Raw genomic sequence first — 20,485 nt, forward strand, 5'->3', positions numbered from 1 at the left:
CCGAGTAATGCATAATTGCTAAAGTCATTCCAATTACTGTTTTGTAATTAAAGTTTGCATAGGCCTCATAAAGATGATGTGTGCTCTATGATGGTGAGTTGAGGAAGGTGGAATCTGACTACATGGTTGCCCCACTTTTTTCCTGGTGTTTTCATGTTTATTTACTTAGTTTGGCTGGGACTCTGCTATTCAGGTCCCCAGCCTATCTGCTTTCTCTTATAAATTGATTCCATGTACCCTAGGTACATACCAGATTGCATTCTGAGGTTCCCTTATAAGTCCCTAGTATATGGAATACTATGTACCCAGGGCATAGGTACTCCAGAGGCCTACCAGTGGCTGAATCATGTATTATGCCACCCCTGTAAAGCCCTCCAAAATGACACCACATGTCTGCTACTGCAGTCTGGGTAAGGTGGCGCATACACCCCTTACTGAGGTATTGGATCACTATACCTCACCTATCACTGCACATAGAAACCTATCAGTCCCCCCTATGGCAGGCCTTATCAATCCTGAAGGCAGGGTGCTTGGTTATATGTGGGAGGGTGCCCAGGCATGAGCTGAGCCCCTCTGCAGCCTTCGGAATCTCTTCTCCGGGGTTGTCAGTGGTGCAGCCTGACCATATACTCTTAAGTGCATTATAACCAAACGGTAAATGCTAACTTTGGACTGGCTGCTTGGAAACATGTTGTGTTTGGTGTCAAACACCTTGGAATCATACCCCCACACCAGTAACTCGTGTGGGGGTACCCTTCTAAAGGGAGAGACATGACAGCACCGGTATACCCAGTACTTTTATTTATTTTATTTTAGCAGTTTTGTATAGCGCGAACAAGACCCTTACAGGTATCAGAGCGCTTTACAGTACAGAGATAACAACATAGAAAACATATAAATATCGTGAAATAGGTGAGTACAGTAAAGATGAGCATACACTAGTATCACGTATTTACAGGGGAGTATCAAAGAATCATGTGAATTTGGCTAGAAGAATAGATTTCACTTCGTTTTTGAAAAAAGCTGCGGATGGATTAAGTCTCGTTTCTTGGGGCAAGGCATTCCAAATCCTGGGCGCCATTCCTGAGAAGGAGCGGTAGTATGTTTTCTGCTTGGAGAACCGTTGTGGTTTAAGCAGAAGATTGTTGGAGCTCCTAGTGGATCTGTTGCCACCCGATAGCACCAATTTCTCCGCTAGGTATCTCGGTGTTTTGTGATGTAAGGCCTTATGTGTCATACAAGCGATTTTCAAATGAATTCTGGCCTCAAAAGGAAGCCAGTTGAGGGCACGAAGGTCAGGGGAGATGTGGCTGTTTCCTTTGGAGCCTGTGACGAGCCTAGCAGCTGTATTGATTGTGGCTCTTAAGGGAGCGGTCGTTGATCTGGGTAGGCCGCAGAGAGCAATACTTCCATAATCCACTTTGGGAATTACTAGAGATTGAACTGTCTGTTTAAAGTCTCTGGCCGGTATGAAGGGTCTCAGTTTTCTCAAGGTGTTAATCTGGAAATTAGCTCCTTTAGTTGCAGCGCTGATGTGCTTCTGCATATTTAACTTATTGTGCAAGGTAAATCCCAGTGATTTAGCTGAGTCGATGATGATAGGTTGACCATCGAGTGCTGTAATGTGCTTCATCCATTCAAGGATGGTGGTTGTTTGATTGGGAGGGACGATAAGGAGAAATTCAGTTTTTAGACTATTTAGTTTTAGATGATTTTCTGCCAACCAGATCTGTGTTTTGTGGAGTGTTGAGTTAAGGGACTTGATGTCATCAAGTGAGTGTACTTTGATGGAGAGTTGTTTGTCGTCGGCATACATGTGATATTGGATGTTTGACGAATTGAGTAGCTCCGTGAGAGGTTCCATAAACATATTGAAGAGAGTCGGGGAGAGGGATGAACCCTGGGGTACTCCCAGAGTGACCGGAGAGGGGTTGGATAATGATTGGTTAATCTTGAATCTTTGTGTTCTGTTTTGGAGGAAGGACGTGAACCAGTTAAACACAGTACCAGATAGTCCCATCCTGTGTTTCAGGAGGTCTAGAAGATTGTCATGTTTGACTGTGTCAAAGGCTGAGGATAAGTCAAGCAGGACTAGCAGGCATCCCTTGTTTTGATCCAGAAATTATGTGGGTCATGGCTGATTCTGTGCTGTGTCCTGATCGAAAGCCTGATTGGAATTGATCTAGCAGGTTGAAGTGATCTATGTGCTTACTAAGCTGCACATGGACACATTTTTCTAGCAATTTGGCGAGGGTCGAGATGTTGGAAATTGGGCGATAGTTAATCAGGTCAGATGGGTCCGCCGATGGTTTTTTTAGGATGGGGGATATCTGACCAACTTTGAGGATGTCTGGGATGATTCCTTGTGAAAGAGAAGTGTTTATAATCGTGGTCCATAGGGGCAGTAGCAGTGGAGTGAAGGTTTTTAAATGGGTTGCTGGGAGAGGGTCTGTGAAGTGATTGGAAGGGTTCAGTGCTGTGATCATTTTTAAAATGGTTTCCTCATTGTAGAAGCTGAAGTCGGTCCAGGAGGCCATGTTTTTGAGTACAAACTTTGGAGAGCATATTATCGAGATACTGGGTGTGATCGGTGCATCACTCCTTTGTGGGCCAGTATGTGATAATAGATCGTTATGTAGGACTGTCTTTAAGTTTTCAGTCTTAGTTGAGAAGAAGGATGCAAGATCCTCACAATTGGGAAGTGTTTCGGGATCAGCTTGGGGAGAGTGGGAGACACCCTTGGATTGAGCTTTGATAATTTCGAATAGTCTTTTGAGACGATTCTTGGATTGGTCTAATTGTTGACGAATGAAGTCAGCTTTCGATCGTCTAATCTTTCTATAATAGGAATTTCTTTTACTTCTTAGCAATTTGAGGTGGGCAGCAGATGGAGCAGCTCTCCATTGTCTTTCAACTGTTCTTAGAGCTCTTCTGTCTTCATTTAGCATGCCATCATACCAGGGGTTTGATCCTTTTGTGGTGGCTCTTTTCAGTTGTAGTGGGGCTAAGTTGTCAAGAATCTGGTTCATAGAGTGAAAGTAGTGGTTGGTTAGAGCATGTACATCATTTAGACCCTCCAGTGGGGGTGTGAGGGTGTGACTAGCGGTTGTAAGAGAGGCAGGGGTAATGTTTTCTAGGTTCCTCTTCCAAATTTTCGTTCTCATCGGTTGGATAGAGAGTGGCTTGACTACCTTCTTGATGTGGAAAGTAATTATGTGATGGTCAGACCAGTCGCAAGGGAGGATCGATTCCAGCTGGGTAGAGTCTGTTTTGGCAATTACTAGGTCGAGGATGGAGCCCTTTTCAAGTCAAGTCAAGTCAAGTCAAGTCAATGAAACTTTATTCGGATCAATAATAATCCATAAAAGCACAGCAAATCAAATAAGCGTTGCAAAATACACAGTATGATGCTATTTACAAGTAAAAACAACAGACCATACAAATTTTAAGACATTGTTAATCGAGCACGAACCACAGTTTTTAGGAAAGAGCTCACACGAAAGACAAGTTCATGGTCGTCCAGGGTTAAAATCATCGAAAATGCAAGTTCCAGGCTAATTGGTTTTAATTTTTTAAAATACGGGGTTAAAAACCATTTAATATACTTGATATAAAATTTACAGAAAAATAAAAAGTGTAAAATTGTTTGCTTGCTCCGACAGTCACAAGGGCATGGCTCAACACATTGATCATTATAATTCCATAAGGGAAAACTAAGAGCATATTTAATGGTACCTGCCCTAAGACGGAATATAAGGCCACGCTCCCAGTGACTCATTGGGAGAGTTAAATAACTGGGTGTGGGGTAAGTTAAAATATTGCGAGCTAGATATCTAGAAACGCTAGGTTTTAAAGACTCCCTCGCTGCCCTTTCGGCACTGAACAACATATAAAGTGCTTTTTTAAGTTCACATGTAGATGGAAGCGTAGTGGTGGTGGGTTTTAAGAAAATATTTTGGGAGTTCACGCTGTGAAGTGCACTCAGCACCCCTGAAAGCCAGGGGATAGCCATGCCCTTATCACAACGTAAACAATCCTCAATAATGTCCCTGGTCAATTTGGCGGCAGGATTTTTCCAAATCGCCAGCCAAAAAAGGGCAGGGCGGGCACGAATAAAATCCCCTATAAAATGCAACCCCAATTCCTTATGGCATATATAGTGTGGGGAGGATATGGGGGCACAGAGGAGCCTCCTGCAGAATCTGTTTTCCTCGGCAATTATATGAGAACATCTAGCAGTTCCCCAAACCTCAGCACCGTATGTGGCAACCGGGACGCATTGGCTTTGTATATTTTTAAAATAGCAGCCAGCGCACCGGTCTTCTTGGGGCGGGGGAGGCTCAGGATTGAGTTAATGGCCTTTGAGAACTTACCCCTGGAGTGGGCAATATGCCCACTCCAGGAGTTGCTCGCAGCAAAGACCACTCCCAAATACGGGAAGCTGCTAGTTGACCCCAGTCTCTCTGTCCCCACAACAATGCTACCAATATGTCGTTTCTTTGGGCCACATGACATTACAAACGATTAAAATTAGTCTTTAGGTCTAGGGAGTCCATATGGTCAACAAAGCCATTCACTAAAGTGCGTAGTGCGTTAGGGGTGCGGCCCATAAGGACCGCATCATCTGCATATAGCAGGGCGGGGAGATGGTTACCGTTTATTATCGGGACATCGCCAGTTAGGGAGACCAAATGTTTGTGTAGGCCATTGATATAAATGATAAATAAAAGAGGGGCTAGAACACAGCCCTGTCTAACCCCTCTATTAACTCTTACCATCTCAGTTACCTCACCCCCATGGCCAATCCTGACACAAGCCTTCAAATCTCTATGCAAATAGGCCAGGAAGTGAACCATGGATTCGTCCAGACCATATTTCAATAAGGCCCTCCAAAGCAGTGACCTGTTGACAAGGTCGAAGGCAGTAGATAAATCCATAAAAGCAAGGTAAATTGGGCATTTACGTGCAACGGTGTATTTGCCCAAAATGAGGTTGAGATTGAGGCACTGCTCTGCAGTGCCAACCTTATTACGAAAACCCAGCTGGCAACTCTCCAAAATGTGGTTATCCTCGGCCCATGTTAGGATTTTATTATACAATACTCTGCCTAAAATTTTTAAGGTGTTATCGATAAGGGATATTGGCCTATAACATGATGGTTGGGACCGATCGCCCTTCTTAAAAATAGGCACTATTATACTCGATGACCAAGTTAGTGGTGGTGGAGAGGTGAAAGTTACATTTTTAAAAACGTTCAACAAGAGAGGGGCCCATAAGTCAGGGTAGGCTTTAATAATGTCAATGGGAAGGCCGTCTGAGCCTGGGGCTTTATTCCCCGCGCTCTGTGCGATGGCCTCTTCCACCTCAGATAATGATATGTCTACCCATGGAGAGTCGTTAAATATTGGAGTAGCCGTCGATGAGGATGGGACCGCATAAGTCTTAGAAAAATGGTCCACCCAGGCAGCTCCAGGAATGGTACAATCCATTGGGGTCGAGAGCTGACCTGAGCAGCGCAGATCTTTAACCGCAGCCCAAAAGATATTCCCCCTTCCACGGGCAGCGGTTTGCGCTTACACCTCCCAGCGCTCCTCGAGGATCTCCTCCTTCCTTCTACTAATGGCCAGTTTATATTGAGTCCTAGCATTTTTCACGTCGGTCATGTTCCTCGGGCAGGAAGATAAGACACGCCGCAAATCACGGTTGGCCAGAGAACACTCATGATCAAACCATCCTGGTCAACCGTGATTACGCGCGGCGGGGTCATAAGCTGGGCTCGAAGAGCCGAGCAAATCTTAACGAAATCCTCAACTGCCCCAGGATTCGGGTTTAGATCAGACAGACAGAGAAAAAAAGGGGTAAATTATCTCTGACCAGAGTCTGGAAAGTCGCCGTAACATTAATACCCCTCCATTTTAATCTAAGGTTATTTGAACTAATGGAGAGGTTCCTAGCACCACATTCCTTGTTATATTCTGGGCGGTGGATTGCTTTTAGGCAGATCTTAATGGGGTTGTGATCCCCTTGAGGCATAGGAATTACCATAGCCTTACTGATACGATCGGCCAGCCCAGGTGAAATAAAAATATAGTCAATTATTGATGAGCAATCTCTACCTCTAAATGTAGGCACTAGGGAGGCTGTTGGGAAACAGTTAACCATTATGTCCATGGCATTCTCCAGATTATGTGTGCTAAAAAAGGAAGTTAATCCCACACCTCTTTGACACCCAGGTACCGGATTACAGTCCTTCATGGTTGAGCAGTCAGCATTAAGTCTTGCATTAAAATCACCTCCCAGCACAAGGCCACTGGTGTCGTCAAAATCGGGCCGAGACTCCAGAGTGGTGATAAAATTAAAGAGATTTCTAAAATGTATATTTGGTAATGAGCTAAAATCATTATTATAAAAATTAACCAGGAAAAAACGTATTTTCTGATTAAATAGTATAGCCTGGAAATTCTGATTATTCGTTGGTATAACCCTGGTAGTGCCTCCAACAGAAATATTAATCCAGAATCCAGATAGATAAGCCTCCCGAGGGACGGCCCATTCTGGATTTAGTTGCAAGAGTGTTATGACACTGGAACCCATTAACATGTAAATCTGCGGTGGCCCACGTCTCCTGTAACATGATTATATCCTGACTCTGGATAAAACTAACCCACCCAGGGTCACAAAGCCTTTGTTGGAGGCCTGCTACATTCCAGCTTAAAACATTCAAGGTGCCTGCTCTTGATACTACACTCTCTAATTGATTGTCTAAACTATTGGGAGTGACAGGTACAAATACTAGAGGAAGAGCAGGGGCCTCATTCTGTAACAAGACTGGAAATTCAGCACTCGAGAGTAAACATACATATATTTGTCTTAAAACCCGGCAATAACTTGCGGGTACGCATTAAAGACTGAACAGTATGAGGCCTGCAGAAATTTATAACAATACAATCCCCAGTGATGTTTTTAACAGATGCACCCACCCATCCCACTCTCCGCACCATTAAAATTTCATGTAATCTGGCCGGATCGAAACCCTTGTGTTTCCTCAACCAGTCCACACATTTGTTGCGAAGGTCCACCCATGACTCCTTCTTTGTATCAGACAAACAGGGAACTCCAGCCAAAATTATTACGTAAGGGTGTGATGCAGGGGGGAGATTCAAAGTCTCAGTATTAGGGAAAGTCTTTGGTGGAATTGGAACTGTGGGCAATGATCTCACTTCATGGTCCGGTATTTGGGGAGAGACAATCACCGGGGATGTTGTGATAAACTACTAGGTGGGCACTGGGTTCTGTTGTTAGCATTGGCCATCCCAGGGCCTAGGTTGACAAAGTCCCCCGTCAAACGAGTCGATGAGGTTAGAGAGCTACGATTAACAGCCAATGGAACAGAAGCTGACTCCCGAGATAACAGTTGCTCCATACGTGTAAGTCTTTCCTGTAAGGATGCAAAATTTTTATCAAATAGAGCCTTAGAGTGACTAACCATAGCTTTGAAGCCCGACTCCAGGGCTAACATAATGTCATCCTTACTTTGAGAAATAATAATATCATCAGTTTGGGTGCCAACCGACACAGTATTAGGAGCAACAATTGTTTTTAATAAAACATTATTAAGGTTTTCTGGGCAGCGATGAGAATTGGGTTTATTGTTAGGGCCCCTTTTCCGTTTAGCCGGCGGGCCACTAGTTTTAGCCTCCCCAATTAGTTTAGAGGTACGTGATCTAGTGCGGGCTTTTTGACCACTAGAAAAAGTACCTACAGGTAAATCTGAAATAACTAATGGGGAGGGTTGGGGAGAAGGTGTCACAGACATTGGAGGTAAAGTAGGTGATACAGAGAGGCGATGGTGTAAAATGTCTCCCTGTGTCAGAGCTTCAAGAGAAGAGTGTCGCTGAGCCGTTATTAAATCTAGAGATAGGCGCCGCTCGGTTAGCTCAATCTCATGTGTCAGTAAGCTCTCTGCCCTAATCATAAAAGCATCAAGAGTCCCCACCGCGCCCATACGTCTATTCATATTGCGCTATTTAAAACATCCCCACAAGCAAGAGCACACAGCAGTTCCAACGAATCACACAGTCTGGGGATTGGAAGTCACCTGGTCACGTAGGTCGTCGAAATCAGCAAATCCAAGGGGGGTGTCCCGGCCCGGCCTCCTCTGGCCCCGGACGGCCACAGACGGCCCGCCCTTTGCCCGGGCTTAGCCCGGCGCTGCCCGCGTGCTGTCCCGCTCCACCGGGGCTGCACTGGGATTTAAGGCGCCTCCAGGCGCGTGTAATACGACGCCGGCTTCCGGCCTCGGCGCTCAGGAGGCTGGGAAATGTAGTCCCCCTCCTCACAGCGGCCGCGGTGTTAGCAAGTGCGGCGGCGGGAGGGAGACAGGCGGTCGCAGCAGGCACAGGATAGTTCTGAGTAAGTGCAAGGTCCCACCAACGAGGGTCACAGAGTCACTGACTGGAATTACGATTATGATCGATTGTTATGGGTCACTAGCGCTGGCGTTGGCTCTAGAGCGTTAGCTCGATGACGTGATAGACAGGGAGTCAAGGTCTCTTCTCCCCACAACGACTCTACTTTGTTCACAGGCTCCTCATGCTCTCTTGAAAGATTCAGCCCCACAGCACCTACAGCCGCACTTGCAGGCACTAGCAGCACTCACTGCTAGTTATTATAACTCACTGGGCTGCCTAAGGGGAAGCGTGGAGGAGAGATGCCCTGAACCAGGGGGTCCAGGGAAGTGCTGCTCAGAGCAGCTCTGCTCTTTCTCTCTACTTTCAGCTGTAGCCCTTTTCATGGGTGGGGCAATCACATATTTGGGCCAAATTAAGGTCTGACAGAAAAGCTTTGAGGCTATTGACCTCTGGGTCTTCCGGATCATTCCAGTGGAGGTTGAAGTCCCCCAGAAAGATTTGCGTATTTTGTTGGCCGACATTTGCGGCTATGATATCCATTATTTGTTCGATGAAGATGGGATTGGTTCCAGGAGGGTGGTAAAAGGAATGTAGAGAGCAAAGAGGCTTTTTATTGTTTGTGATGTCTAGGCAGAGGTACTCACATGAAGAAAGCGTTGGTGAGTTGATGTGGTTCACCGAGAGGTAGTTCCTATGAATGCAGGCAATGCCACCCCCTGGTCTATCTAGTCTGTCAAGTCTAGAGATGTAATAGTTAGGGGGAACTAGTATGTCTAAGATGGGCGTGGAGGAATCGTTTAGCCAGGTTTCAGTCAAAATTATGAGATCGGGTTCCATGGTTAATATGAGGTCAGCTATGTCCGTGGCATGACGCGATGCAGATCTACAGTTTAGTAGGATACATTTGAGCTGGGTTGTAGAGGGAGTAGTGTTGTGGTTGTGGAGGATGGGTACTCTCTTGAGGTTGTTTTCAACAATACCTCTAGGAGTATGTCGTCTCGAGACTCGAGAGGCACTGGGTTGGATGAGTTGGATAAAGGACAATTTTTGCAGGTCGTCTGTCTGTATAGTATCCAAGGAAGGGGGTGAGGGTGCATAGGAGCGAAGTAGGGAGGTAAGATCATTCGCTGAGATGGGGGATATTTTCCTGTTGGGACTTGATGGGGCATTGGGGTAAGGTACTGTTTTCCATCTGGGGGGCGACTGAGACCTGGGGCTAGTGCGTGGCTGATGAGTGTATTTAGTTAGAGGTTTGTGTGGTTGCCGAATCAGGTCGTGAAGGGATTGGATGTCCTCTTTGATTTGGTGTAGGGATATAAGTATCCTGTCCAGTCTGTGATCTGATGTATGGGTTGTCGTGGTTGAGAGGGGACGTGTCTGGGTATTAATGCATACTTTCGACGTAACTGGTTTAGTGTAAGGCAGTGTATCTGAGTGGCCGACATTGGCTGGGGGGGAGTACATAGGGGATGGGAGGGGGTGTTGATGTCAGCGGAAGGCAGCGGGACCATGCGCTTCGTGGTGCAGGGGAAAGAGGAAGATGGGACAGCATGCTGATCAGGAGTGGGTTTGTGAGAAGCGATGGGGCAGGTCAGCCGCGCGGTTGTTGGGTATGGTAGTGGAAGTGGAGGGGGGAGTACTATAAGTGGGATAGGAGAAGGTGTCCTTTAGGAGATGGGGGGTGTTAGTGGTAGACGAGGGGGCGTGTGTGAAGGCTGGGGGCGAGATAGTGCCAGTGTAAGGCGAGGTGGGTATAGGAGAAATTGTGATGGTGCTGGGGGCCGAATATGAGTTATGTAGGTGAAGGTTGCTTAGTGGGGTGTCGGCTATGCCAGGGCTGAGAGTTTGATTGCTATGGGATTACGCTAGGGGAAGTACAGGTGCGGAATCAGATAGGGGATCAATCCGATAGTTGGGGGAATTGTTAGTTGGTGTGGTGGGATAGGGGCTTGCAACCTTTGCTTTGATGATCGGGAAGATGTTGTCCAGAATGTGAAGATTATGGTCTGAGGCCTGCATGAGGATGATACCATTATGATAGATGGTGATAGTGGCATTCGCTATGAAGAAAGGGGAAGGAGTGATGTGCAATGTAAGACCGTGTGCAGTTTGTTTGGTGGATGCAATCGCGAATAGTGTGAGGAAGGCTTTCCTCCATTGTGCTCTTCTTTTGGTGTAGAAAATGATGTCGTTATTTGTGCGTCCTGTGTTATGAGAGAAGTAGGTGTCAGCAATTGGTGTTTCGGGATGAGATTTTAACTGCCTATGTTTAAAGTCTTTGGCCGCCTTTTTTAAGAGGCCCGGGGGATATTTGATTGAGTAGGTGTGCAGGCCTATGGACTCCATAGTGTGAGGCTGGAGAGATAGGGGGCTTAATGGGAAGGGTAGGCGGGCTCAGGAGAGGGGGAGGTGGTATAGAGAGGCTGAACTAGAGGCTTCTATATGTATGTAACTTACACGTATTGGCCTATCCGATCAAGTCAGACCAGCTGCTAATATGGAGGCTGCAGCCACAGACACGAGTCTGGCTTCCTGCTGCTGACCGAAACTCCGGCAGGGGAGGCCTGGACAATAGATTTCCTGTCACAGGGAGGTGTCACCACCTCCCAGACAGGCTTTAGTGTATTGGGGCTGGGTGGGTGCACTCTGAGAGTGCTTTGAAGTCCTGCACTGGGGGCACATTTGGTGTCCCTGGGCATAGTCCAGCTCAAACCGGTTCAGGGGCTACCAGCCCTTGCACTGGCGCGAAACTGGACAAAGGAAATGGGTGTAGCCACCCCTCTTTCCAAACCCTCCAATAGGTGGGTCCCCTGAGTTAGTCCAACCCCTTTCTTAGGTAAAAGTAAGGAACCCCTGGCAACAGGACTTTAGATATCCCTGGACAAAACTCTGCAACTGAATCTTGGAACTTCGACGCTCTACTCAAGACTATAGGACTGAAGAAATCTCCCTTGGGGTCAAGGACTGACTCTCCTGCTTGGAAGGCACCAACGAAGTAATTGCCGGTCTGCATCTCCGAAGCTCCCGACGGACTCTGAAGTATCTGCAGCCCAGGAAGAGGATTTCCAGACATCTCAGAGGCTGACCCGAGTCCCCAGCAAAGCTGAGACCTGCAGCCCTCGTGAGTGACGTGGAACCGGAACTCCTGGACACGGTGCACATTTGCAAGTGCATTGACTTCTCGACATCTCTTGAAGTTGTGCTTTGGGTGACTTGTATCCCAAGCCCCGAGCACCTTTTGCAGCAAAGATTGTGGGCCTACACTCCACGAGTGTTCTGTGAGCCTGCTTCTTGCATTTCCGCTTGAGGCTCCTTCGCGATCCCTGGTCCGTCAACTGGTGGGTCCCTGTGAAGGCAACTGTAATTTTCTTTGGGCTTTCCTGGTTGCTCCAGATGTGCCATCACTCCCCCCCACGTGGTGAGTCCCTCAGACCTTGCTGGTCTGCACCGAAGCATCTTTCTCCTTTCTGCGTGGGTTGCTGTTGTCAAGGCTTGTTGTGTCCAATCCGGGCGCCGACACTGCAGCACTCGACATCCTTTATGGGACAGCTTGAATCCAGCTCCTGGTTGTCCTAGACGCATCCTGGTCCTCGTGGCTGGAGTCAAGCTTCACCTTCTTCACCTGAAACACCCGATATCGGTGGGCATTTGTCTATCGTGCTCCTTGTCACTGGCAAGTGACCCAGACTCTGTCCCTTCTGCTTTAAGGTTCTTCACATCTTTGATCCAGGCTTGGATCTCTTCGGACACTTCGCATCTTACCGGCAGCAGCCCTTCTTCGCCAGCTTCCATTGAAAACGACAACGCGACCAGACACCACTTGACACCTATGCACCCGGCTTCCCTGGGTGAGGTAACTCGAGTACGCCGGTGCGCCCGTGGGTGTTGACCCTAGAACTGCCTAAATCCAAAAGGGTTTGGTCCTAGTCCATCTCTAATTGTCCCTAATCTTTAAAAATCTAACCGCGACTTTCCCCATAGAAGCTAACGGGAGCTCGCGGCTGTGTTCTCAAACTGCACACGGCCGCCGTGGGTCCCCTGTGTCACTACCTTGGGTGGTTCCTTGTGGTCTCAGTGATTCTACAGGCTCAAGGCCTTGTGTTTAGTTAAGTTGTGGTTCTTTTGCCACTATTTTAGTATATGGTTTGGCTCGCCCCAGGGCCTAACGTGTATTTCGTGCTACTTTACTGTTTATTTGAAGTGTAACTTATGTGCTTTTGCCTCTAGCCTGATAAAGAGACTAGATTGGTGTGTTTAGTAATACATAAATATATTTTATATATATACCTGGTGTGGTTTCCTTTCATTTAGCCATTCAAGAGATTATAGACTGGTACAACAAGCTGCTTTACATTCCTTCAAGACTTACCATGAAGGCTGCTCTCCATAGCTACCACTAGCATAGCTTTCAATAAAGGTTGTCTTTAAACGATCACCAATAAGGGGTTATTTGGACTGGTGCCAGGTGCCCACTATAACTAGTGGACAGCATATACCGTGCCAACTTCTCACAGTGAGGAGCACATCATCAGCATACAGACATCAGGTTTTGGAACTTTTTATCGGGCTCACTAATTTCATTGCAGAGAGGACCTCTTATTCCTTGAATGGTCTGTCCAGTTCCCCCTCCACCTCAATGAGATGGTACCCATCAAAACTTTCTCAAGGTAGCACACTATTTCTTACTTTTTCCTAGCCTCTGCAGTGTATAATCACTTGTATAAAGATAGGAAGAGCTCCCTCTTTCCCTTTTCATCAGTCCCTGGCTCTCCCACAGGTGGATGCAATTTTGTTAAGAGTGCCCTGAAATTCTGCACTCAGAGCAAACAGTTTGTCCACTATATTGTGTTTTTTTTAAAGGTTTCCCACAGGAGGAGCAATGAATATTTTGATTTGTTGTTTTTAAGATTTGCAACTGGCCTCTAATCATTGCTATTGCCCTTGCCTGTTTAAAGAAAAATTCCTTTTTGTTTCTCCATCCCATTTCTATCAATTCCCTAAGCAGCCATGCTTCAACAAGTCTATCTTCCCTGGGAGCTCTTGAAGACAAGGCGATAGCCATAATGCTAAGCGTTGCATTGAATTCTTTGAATGCATCCCAATAACTGTGTCTAGCTGCATATTAGGAATGATTGAGGTGTAGTGGGTCCCTGCTAACCAGGTTACCAATACCAGTCTTCTTTTCCTAAAACTGTAACACAATTGGCACAGCTTCAGTAATCCTGTAAGTCCCTATGGCATTGGGGCCGAAGAGGACCCGCTTGGGCTGCACCACAAATGGTGCCACTCGAGGGACCCCTCATCAAGACCTTGCCAACTGCCATTTCAGACTGCTTGTCTTGGTTCACAGAAAACTGAAGCATCAACATGGCACACATCCCTGTGTGCCATGCCCACAGACACTGCATGAGGTAAAGGTAAGTCACTCCTACTGCAGGCCTTACAGCCCTAAGGCAGGGTGCACTATATCCCATGCGTGGACATATCTGCATGAGCAGATATGACCCAATAATATTTAAGTCCATTCTTGGATATTGTAAGTGCACTGGGAAGCCATAGAGAGTACATGGGTTGGATACTTGTCATCACGTGTTTCCTAGCTCCATGATGGCTTCACTGTACCCTAAGATTTTTGGTACCAATCAGCTCATCTTAATAAATCCTCACAGATGCCAGTGTTGGATTTAATAATAAATGCACATAGGGGACACCTTAGAGGGTCCCCTAAAAAACCTGCCAAGCACTGGTGGGGTCTTTGACTAGTCATAGCCATTCTGCCACCACCAGACATGTTTCTGAACTCATGAAGTGTAAGCCAGCGCTCTCAGAAGCCAAAAACAAAGCCTGCTGTGGGCGGAGGTGCTTCACACCTCCCACAGGACAGGATGGCCTTCCAAGGCAGGAAGCTTCAAAGGCAATGCCACCTTTGAAATGCGACCCGGGCATCTCCAGACAGTGGAGGATTCTAACCCCCTTGTCCTACTACATATTTGGGGGGAGGACTGGTGGGAAACCTAGTTAAATTCGGAGGTGGGTCCCCATTCAGCCAGCACCACCCCTAAGGATGCCAGAGGAATGCATTTTGTGGTACCGTGGCTTCAAGCAGTTGCAGAAAGCCTTTGTTCCCCTAAGGTGGGGCTGGTGATGTGCAGCCCACTTTTCATTTCCCTCCATCTTGGTTTGAGAGGGAATTAGCCAATTAGGGTCAGGGCAGTGCCCCTTCCCACAGGAAGTGGTCACTTAGAGGGTGTAGACACCCTAAAGGTAGATAGGCCACTGGCTCCTACCTTTCTCCCCCTTTAATGCCCCTAAATGTAGTAGCTAGATGGCATACCTGGACTTTGCAACTCAGTTTGGATGGACCTAAGAAGAGAAAAGGACAAGAAGAGCCGCTGAACCTAGAAACAATGACCTGCTGCAGAAAACTGTTGCCAAACCCTGAAGGCTGCTTCTAGGACTCAACCATCATGGCTTGTTGTGTAGTCCTGCAACCGTGAGGCCTCCAGAAACCCCAGAGCACCTCCAGCCTTCGACAAATTGCTCAGAACTTCCCTTGGAGTAGAAGAGCTACTTCCCTGTAGGCACCATACCGCGAAGTTCAGTTTACCGATAGTCTGCTCTCTTGCAACTCTGATGCAGCACCCAAGTAAGAAGAGGCACATCAGCTCTGAAGGGTCAATTCTGTCCCGTAACCAAGTAAGAGGACCCCAGGACCTACCAGAGCCATGCTGTGCCACTACCCAGGGTACTGGAGCCCCTATAACAAAGACCGAGAAGAAAAATTCCAATCCGGACTTCAATGACACAGGATGGAAACCCCTGAGACCCATGCCATGAGTGGCCCAGCTGTCCCATAATCACCTCTGCAACCTGCCTGTCCCTGACCAGGAGGACCATCTCGATGCGCAATGGTTGCCCTATCTCCTCTGAATCTAGCCCGCCCAGCCTGGGTACTGATGAACCAGCTGTGCTACCATGGTCCAGAGGCCCTTGAGACCTGCTCCCTTGAGTGGGACCCCCCCAGACTTAACTTTAAGTTCAGATGTGCAGTGTTTTTTCATGTGGCCCTCTTCTTTGTAGCGTGCCTGCTACCAACAACCTCAGCACCCTGCTCCCAGCAGAATCCGGGATGCTTCTGAGATTCTGCTGTTGGAAAAGTGAACATTGAGAACCTTCTGTGTGATTTTATATGCTTTTTCCAATTTTCTCCCATTGACTTCTATTGGCACAAGCTGAAGGTCTTTGTCTCTGGCTTACTCACAGCAGGCTAACCCCCTGCAAACCATGAGTACTGATGTTGATATATTGTGGAACATACATTCAGTTCGAAGTTTCTCAATGTTATGACTTATGGGTGGGTTTATTGCCCTGGGGATCGACCATGTCCGGTGGAGACATGCTATGTTGGTATGCTGCACTTGTTTCTTCACAATCCACTAACTGGTGAATATGTGTAGCCAAGGGCTGGGCAAACATTTGGTCTGAGTGACATGGAATGTGCAAGGCCACAGCAAACCACAGTGAACATCATTGGCCCAAATTCGGCGTGGGTTCTATGAAACTAGTGGTTTTCAAGCCCAAATCTGTAGGCTCTCATCGATTACAAATCATGCATGAAATGGTTTAAAAAGGTAAGTGGTTTAATATTGGTTTTGAGATAAGAAGAAATAAAACCATCAGCCACCTTCAGCCCTTCAGTCTCAACCCATATTCAGAATCTTGATTCCCTGTGGCCTAAGTCATGAATCATGATGGCATAGGCTCTGACTGAAATAGGTAACATTCCACTCTACAGAACAGGTAGATCATAACAGCAACCCATATAGATCCATGCCCAGAGAGTAAATATTCTGCTCGATGGACAGTTTTCCATCTATTGTCTTCCTACACCACTTAGGCATAGCCATCGTAATGATAATTCAGGTCCCATTTAACTCACTGTGCTCTATTGTAGCTGATTAAGTCCTCTATGCTATAGCCTGGGAACAGTTGGGCACTTCAGCGGTTACCAATATAAATTGCTATATCCCGAACTTAGATGATGCCTACCTTCCTTGATTGCCTCTGATGGCAAATCCTTTCCAGTGACTCACACTCTTTGATTTGGGGGGCAATTTTAATTGTATGTTACGAGAGGGGCCAGATAGGTCCCATGTGCCATCCAACTATAAGAGAGTGGCCACTGATCACTTCAATGCAACACCCACAGAACACTGCTTGGTGGTTATATGGAGGTCTAGATTTCCTTACCCTAGGGAGGGCACATTTCATTCATGAGTGCATGGTGGCTCCACCTCAACTGACCTGTTCCTGGGACTTGCAGATTAGCAGAATTCTCGGTCACTGCAGCAGGAGACTCTGAAACGCTTTGTAGCATGATGTGAGTGCAGCTCCTCTTCCACCTCAGGTGACCAGCTCCTGGGACTTGCAGTCCTGCAGAATTAGGCATCCCGGTCAGCAAGAAACTGTGAAGATCTTTGCAGTCCCTCCTTCATCTCATCGAATCAGCTCCTGGGACTTGCAGTCTCGCAGAATTCAACTGATTCATGTATCCGGTGCTGGATGAGGGTGAGGCTGCTCTCTCCCCAGCACCAAACCAAATATACAAATTTGGTGTACAGGAGGATGACTGCCGTACAAGATGTGGTGTGTATAGGCGGGATGGCTACAACTGGCTTGGTCTTGTACCAGTGGGCATAAGTATGGAGGGAGGTCACCACTGAAATGTCTGCTATAGTGGATGAAGAGGTGCGGCTGGATCCCTTGAAGCCTTTCCAGGGTAGTGTGGGAAAGATTTGTGCCCTCACCGCTCTTATTAGAGAAGCAATTGGTAGCCTGCAGGTAGGGCAGAGCACCAAAATACAAACACTGGATTGACGGCCTTGTATATTGTAATTAGCAGTCTTAGTTATGTATGCTGAAATGCTCCTCCCAGCCCCCAGACCTAGTGACATTTGGCAACCCTGGACTGCATATCTGTTACACCAACCAGAAACTGCTGCCTATTGTGACAAGATGGAAAGTATACTGGAGGATTTTACTAGGCTCTTTTACTGTTTGATATGAGATCCATATTAGCGAGCCAAGCTGCTTTTGCAAAACTGACATCTCTTGGCTGAGTGTTTCACAGGCCTTCCTCATGCTCACACTATGCATGGTACTCCTAACCATTTTTATGATTTAGTGTCATTGATATGACTCCCCATCAACTGTTATAATTTCATAACAATACCTTTGTCACTTCCATATATTTGTTTCCTTTTTTTGTTGTTATATTGTAAAGCTTTATAAAAGTTTTTTAAAGTCCGTCCACTGGCCATTTCCACCTGCAAGGTTCTTTTGAGCTTATTAGACCAGTCATCATTAGAGTGGTCTTTCCCCACACCTTTGTCTGCTTACCTTCGCTTTTTGCTGTATCTGTTTGTTGACCTCAGGGCTCTGAGCACTTTAACTCTGCTGACCAGTTTTAAAGTTCATGTGCTTCTCCCCTAAACATGGTAACATTATTGTATACCCAATTGACATATTTATTTTACTTGCATGCCCCTTGTAAAGTGGCATACCATATACCTAGGGCCTGTAACACAATGCTACTGGTGGGCCCTCAGCACTGACTGTACCACCCACACATGTAGACTTTCGAACCTGTCTCAGGCCTGCTATTGCAAGGTCAGTGTGTACAGTTTACTGCCATTTCAACTTAGCACTTAAAACCACTTGCCAAGCCCTAAACTCAAACTCCTTTTTTTATTACACACAAGTCACCCCCGGCATTGGAAATTCCTTAAAACCCTTTTAAGCTGCAATTCCTAATTAGAAAGGAGTAGTTACATCAGGTTTCATACTCTTTGGAATGGTAATGCTAAATCCTTTTTATTAGTAATTGTACATTTTTATTTGGGAAGAGGATGTAGCCTTACAGCTAGAGTGTTCGACCTCGAAGCTGGGAAGCTGAGTTCAAGTCTCGGCAACGACGCTCAACATCCTGTGATTCTGGGCAAATCACTTAATCTCTGGGCCTAACAAAAAAAATGTATGTGTCCTTGTGTAACAAAACTGCTGCTATGTAAAGCGCTCTGATACCCGATGTCTCGGGACTAGTTTGCGCTATATATTAAAAAAAAAGGTTGGATTTAACATTACTGTTTTAGTAATGCCACTTTTAGAAAGCGGATATTTCTTTGCTCTTACTGCTCTATGTGCCTTGCAGCCTGTCTCCAATACACTTCTGGGATGGGTGACAGCTACACTTTGTGCATTCCCTCTAAAAAACAGCCACAAACGGATGGGTGTGACTGAGAACTCCTCTGCATTTTGATAGCTCTTCCTGGGTAGAAAGAACGAGGGAGAGCTGACACTTACACCTGAATAGGCATTTTCCAATGTCCCAAACAAAGGGCTGATTACCCACTACAGACAGCTGGGATGAAAGGGGACTTGTGCACTTCAAGGGCCTGCTTTGAAGTCACCCTCACTTCAAAGACGCTTTTGGGTGTAAGTCCTGAGGTTCTTATCCTACCAAGACAGTGCACTGCTGGACCTATGAAGAACTCTGCGAGTAGTAAGGACTGCTGTGCTACAAGGTTTGACACTCTGTCTGACTACTGCCCTGAAGGACCCGCTTTCTCCTGTGCTGAGTTGCCCTGCTACCTGCTGATCTCTGCACTGCTGAGGACAAGGACTGGAACCATCTCAATTGAACCCAGAGAAGCTTCAAGGGCTTGCTGGCTTGCCCCCTCTGTCTGAAGTTTCAGGGCCATCAAAGACTTCCTGCAACTGTGCAGAAATTCCTGCACTCTGCCATCAGTGAATCATGCCCTGCCTGGTGGTGTAAAATCTGTTCTGGGTCTTTGAGAGGTGATCTCTTCTGTCGAGGACAATCAGAATCGATGTAGTGACGACTTTATGTCGATTGGCACCGACACAGTGCCCTTTGACACAAATGCATTGCCGATCTGAGAACATCCCTGTGAGGCTCGACGACGACGCTGGAACCAAATGCTATGTTCGTCGGCGATGCCGCAACTGCACTGTAAGGGGTTCGAATGATGACGTGGGACCCGACTGCGAGGCTCAATGCTGACGCATCGGCCCGACTAAGTGAATCAGAACCGAAGCATTGTGTGTTTGACGCTGATACTTGCTCATCCCAGGTACTTTCTCAGCGGGAAATGCGTGAATCCTATAGCCAACCTGCCGTCCATCGTGGTCGGCCTAAACCTTGGATTTTCCCCGGGCGAGCACGATCTCAATTAGCCCCTAGGTGCTATATTGAGTTATAACACTACCTTTGAATTTATTCTTTAAATGTTCATATCTTCGGTTCTACTTATTGGATTTTTGTTGTTTTGGGCTAATTCTACTCAGAACACTATTCTCTATTGCTCTAAACATGTGGCGCATTTTAGGGGTGTTTTTTTGGGGTTATTGTGTGTGTTGCACAAATAATTTGCACTTTGCCTCTTTAGAAAAGCCTGAATGCTTTGTGTCAAGCTACTAGAGGATGAGCACAGATATAATTGTGTGTGCCTCTAGCTTACCCTAACTAGGATTGTGTTCCCTACTTGGACAGGGTGCATACCTCTGCCAATTTCTAACAGAGCCTTATTGTATCTCCCTACCTCCTTTCGAAAAGATAATACCTTAATTTTCCATTATTTTCTGAGAATCAATACATTCTTGGAGCATAATAAAACACACGCACACTCATCAGTTACGCTCTTTACATTTGACCATTAAGGCGCATTACAAGAAGGCATTGTGTTACTACATGAATATGAGCACAGATTTAATTTGCTTACACACACCGCTGATTGTAGTATTTGTACGTGCCTGTAAAGGCTTTATGTTGTCCAAAAGAGTCAGATCGAGACGGTGGTATGCTGTATCATATTCTGCTACCGTCCTTAACCATGTATTTCTAGGGTGCATCCTATCCAAGGGAAAGCAGACAAGCAGCTCTGTTAAGTAACAAGTTCTTCCAGGAAAGATAGCATTGCAGACGTCCCTAAATGCCCTCTATAAGAAATATTTGTCTGATATTGATTGTAAAGTTGCACTTAAATGTTATTATT

The 20,485-nt window shown here is 46.4% G+C and overlaps 1 protein-coding gene across 2 annotated transcripts in view; it reads left to right on the forward strand.

Moving 5' to 3' along the window:
- Window positions 1-20,485, forward strand: part of LOC146860908 (uncharacterized) — an 850,962-nt gene that overhangs the window by 339,430 nt on the left and 491,047 nt on the right. The window lies entirely within an intron of this gene.

This window comes from Triturus cristatus, chromosome 3_1 (genome assembly GCF_964204655.1).
Source record: "Triturus cristatus chromosome 3_1, aTriCri1.1, whole genome shotgun sequence".
Taxonomy (NCBI): domain Eukaryota; kingdom Metazoa; phylum Chordata; class Amphibia; order Caudata; family Salamandridae; genus Triturus; species Triturus cristatus.